The 4558-nt window shown below is 33.3% G+C and overlaps 1 pseudogene; it reads right to left on the reverse strand.

Moving 5' to 3' along the window:
* Positions 1-1638, reverse strand: part of LOC21388135 — a 7133-nt pseudogene extending 5495 nt beyond the window's left edge.
* Positions 1639-4558: the final 2920 nt, after the last annotated feature.

Here is a 4558-nt window from a genome sequence, read left to right on the forward strand (position 1 = left end):
GACTGATTTTATTTTCGCATCTCAAAAGACGTGCATAAACGTTTTAAAAAACAAATGAAAATGAAACCAAATGCACCCAATGTTATTGAAGTCTGTTACATTTTTTTAATTCCTTTTCATAGGAGTACATTTTTATTTTTTAAACATACAAAAGAAAAAAAAATGTTAATGGACATACAGGATCGTAGAACCGTTGCTTTGAGAAGCCACTATCAACAACATAGACAATTCCCTGCATAGAACAGAGGAATTACAGCATATGATGATGCATTATTCCGCCACCAAGTACAATTAATTAAGTCTTACGAATATCCATTGAAATGCAGACGTGTGCAATACCTCCAAAGTTAAGGACGTCTCTGCAACATTTGTTGATATCACTACTTTCCTCTTCCCTGTAGGAGTGGAAGTAAACACAAGCTCCTAGAAGCAGAAAGGCAGATTCTTAAGTTCCTCTGAAATAAACACCCGTGTAAATTAAAGTTATCCATTGAGAAAAAACAAAACGCATAACTTACCTGCTCAGCACGTGGAAGACCAGAGTAGAGAGGCAAAGTAAGCAATCCTGAAAAAGATTATGAGATATAGAAATCTCATACACATTTGGCATAACCTTGCATCTGATGCTTCAAAATAACACTCCAACTACAAAGACAAGCACAAAACTTTTCCAATATTTTCGTAACAAATTGGATAAAAGTGAATAAATGAAACAACAACAATAAAGAGCTGAAACCGAGTAGAAATACTACGTTCCTTGTACCTGAAGAGTTTCTCCCACGGCTTTGAACTTCTTCATTAAGCATTTGTACGACAGCATCAATATCATCTTGTCCAGTAAGAAACACCAAAATATGAAAATTGAGGATGTGCTCCCGAAGAGCATAAAATCTATAAAGACGAGATCTCCTCCTTTCGGATCTCCGACGAAGCTCTAGATCTTGCGACCTTCTAATGAGATCTTGCTGCCTTCTGGAGAGATCTTGCACTAAGAAATCCAGCGTTACCGCCTGTTAGAGATTCGGCGTCAAAGCGGCGACGAGCGAGTGGAATCTCAGACGGCGACAAGAGGAAGTCCGATGATGAAGGTACAACGACGGCGATCTCACGACACTGATATCCTGACAAATTCGCGATCAGGAGAGCGCTGGCGACGGTAGACGAAGGGGCCGGAGGGAGAGAGAAGAGAGAGATGAGCCGGAGGCAAGAAGGGAGCGCATAGAGAGAGAAAGAGAGTGATGTTAGCTGGAGGAAAAAAAAGTAAATGAAAAAAGACAAATTCATTCTAAGCAACTTTAACATCTAATTCGAATTTTGGATGATGCCCAAAATATATATTATGTTCTCCTCTATTTAAAGAGAGAGCATACATATTTAAATTACAAAACTTATAATCAACACTAACCTATTAAATAAACAAGCGTAAGATAACTTCAAAACGGAACAACTAAAAGCACTTATCTTCAGCGAAGAAAAAATGAAAGAACACTGAAAGAAAAAAAAAAGGACTAAAAGCACTTATTATAAATACTCTCATGTAAAATTAAAAATAAAACTCACAGTAATAAGTAAGATAAGAACCATAAAAAATAAAGACAAGATACCCATAATATCCCATATATTTTGCGTAAATACCATTTTTATCCTTCTAATATTTAGTAAAATATTAAAAAAAAAACCCCTTATTCTTAAATGCCCAAAAAAAGTCTGTATTTATAAATCATTCTCACAAGATTCTCATAAATAATTAAATTTATTAAAATACAAACATTTCTATGACATTTTAAAAATTATTTTAAATTTATCAAACCAAAATACTAAATAAAAACCAATCTTAAAAATAAAAAATTCTTAAATGAAATATTTGTTTGACATTTTAAAAATTATTTTATTTATTTAATTTTTTATTAAAGTTATATTTAAAGCAACAATTTTAGTTAGGGTGAACAATTTTTTTAAGATGTTTAAAATAATGTTTGATAAAAAAACAAAAAATAAAAAGAGATTTCAGCACAAATAACCCTTTTTAAATGATATTTTCATGAATAGTTGAAGTTTTATAAAATTGTAAAAATATCATTTTTTTAATTTAATTATTAATTATTGATTTATTTAAATTTATTATTAATTAATAAAAATTAACTAATAATTAAATAATTTTAATCAACAAATTATATATTTAATAATAATAAATTATTAATAAATTAATTATAAATCAGTCGATCATAATTAATTATGAGTCTATTAATCAATTACGAAAACAAAACGCCATTTTCGTAAAATAAAAAATTTCGGCCATTAAATGAGGTGATTAAAAAGGCCACAATTTCCCAAACAAAAAAATAAAGCGCCCTAGAGCTCATCAGTGAGCCCGGTGCCCATCTCCCCCAGTGCGAAAGCGTTCCCCAGTCTTTCTGCCGTCGGCGAGCAACGTAGTTAGCCCTGCTTTCGAGCGGATTTCAAGCCACCTGTAAGCCAAGCTCGTCCATGGTTTCCTTTCTCTTTGTATTTTTTTTTTTTGTAATTTCAGTTCGTAATTTTTGTTTGAAATTGGGTTTTGTGGTGGAAAAACCAAGTCTTTTCTTTGAGGAGGAGATGTGAGTGTTTCTGTTATAATCTTTTATTTCCCTTTGTTCTATGATGGTACCGGACGGGATTTCTTTCATAGATTTTTCAAATCTGAAAATGGGTGGCTTTGGAATGTGAATCTTAGCTCTTTTGCAAAATGGGTTTTCCTCGTTAAGATGAGATTGAGAGATTGCGGCGCGGAAACAATGGAGATCTAACATGCCTATTAGTATTTGGGGAAAACAGAAAACAGTTGAGTGACAAGAAGGAGATTTTGGTTATGGTTACGCCCGAGCTTTCGGTTGTCTCGCCCGAGCTTGCGGTCGTTGACCATAAGAATGGAAAGAGCTTCAAGCGTGTTTGTCATTTTTTGTTCGAACTTGAAGTTGGGTGGTTTTTGAAATTATTATCCGAAGTTTAATTTATGAAATAGAAATTAGTTTATGAAATTCGTTTTATTGTGGAATTTGCTGATATTTGATTGATGTTTTTGGAATTTGTTCAATTATTGAAATTGCTATTGTGATTTTTGGTTGATATTGGTGAAAATTTCTATTTTGATTAGTTTGTGTATTCAGCTATTTGGGATTTTTTTTGTTGATTATTTTACTATTTTTGGAATGTTGATATTGTTGTGATTAGATTTATTTGCTGTAAATCGGCCACACTAGGTAGGAGACATAGTCAAGTGAGGATTCTTCCTCTAAACCACCTAAAAACGTACTACCGTCAACTCTTAAAAGGAGACCTGAGTTCATCTTGGTAATGTGTCTAATATCGTTAGTTTTAGATGCTAGTTATGAATTATGATATGTTGTTACTATCTTGTTAGAACTTTAGAGATGTTCTTATACCCTTGTAATAGTAGATAGGAGATATTCTTCGCGTTAGCTATCTGACCACATAGTCATCTAACGTTTTTTTTTCTTGTAAGTAGGTGAGCGATGGCTACTGAAGATGATTCAATTGACCAAGCTGTTGCAGCACGTCGTGAGAGGCTGAAAGCTCTAAAAGCTGCACAAGAACTGTTGAACACCCCGGATGAGGATTCTGTGCAAGTTGAGGATAAGAAAAATAGTGACAATGATTCTAGGGAAGAAACGTGAGTATACCCTTCTCTTCTTGTGTTTCCATTTCTTCATAACCTATTTGCATGCTCTCTGTTTTTTAAATCCGTGAATATACCCATAGTGTCATGCTTGTCCCACTTTTCTTCATTCTTGTGAAGCTGAAAAAAGCCCTATATTATTAGTAAGCTGGCACGCTCCCTTCTTTCTCAAAGTCAAGTTTCTTGATGATTGGTGGTGCCCCTCTTGATGATTGTTGACTCAACATTGATTTAATAGCCTCTAAGAAAAGGGAACGGGAAAGAAAAAGTAAAGGAAACAAAAATGAATTTTTTTGTGCGTATATGAACACAGCACCAGAAGGGACTTGTTTAGAACTTATTATATAAAGGAATAGATCTGTTTTGTAACCTTTATTTTTTAAGTTACTAGCTTCTATGTTATAGGACTTGTAATTACAAAGATTGAAGCATGAGGACAAAAATGTTCTGTAAAACTAAAATGCTAGGATTCCTTCTCTTGGCAGGGAAAACGAAAGTGTTACTAATTATTTCATGCAATTGGCATACTTGGATTTTATTGGGTGTTATCTTTTACAAAATAGTATGTCATAAGAGAAAAGAAGAATGCATGTGTAAGTTAAAAGAACGTATTCAGAATTAAAGCACAGTGAAGGATCAATTTCTTGCATTACCTCTTATTAATAACACTTCTTTGCCTTAACTCTTATTAGTGATATTGCTTGTATTTTCTGTATTAATAGTTCATATCATGACCCGTGTTGCGTATTTATCATTTGCTACATCTTACAGCAAATGAAATGCTCACTGTTTAGCTACTCACTAACTCTTGCAGGTAGCTTTCACTTCACTTCATATTGTGTGCCTGTGAGAAACAAATCTGGTTAGAGGTTTTTTTTTTTT

This window comes from Morus notabilis, unplaced genomic scaffold, assembly GCF_000414095.1.
Source record: "Morus notabilis unplaced genomic scaffold, ASM41409v2 Scaffold1061, whole genome shotgun sequence".
Classification (NCBI taxonomy): domain Eukaryota; kingdom Viridiplantae; phylum Streptophyta; class Magnoliopsida; order Rosales; family Moraceae; genus Morus; species Morus notabilis.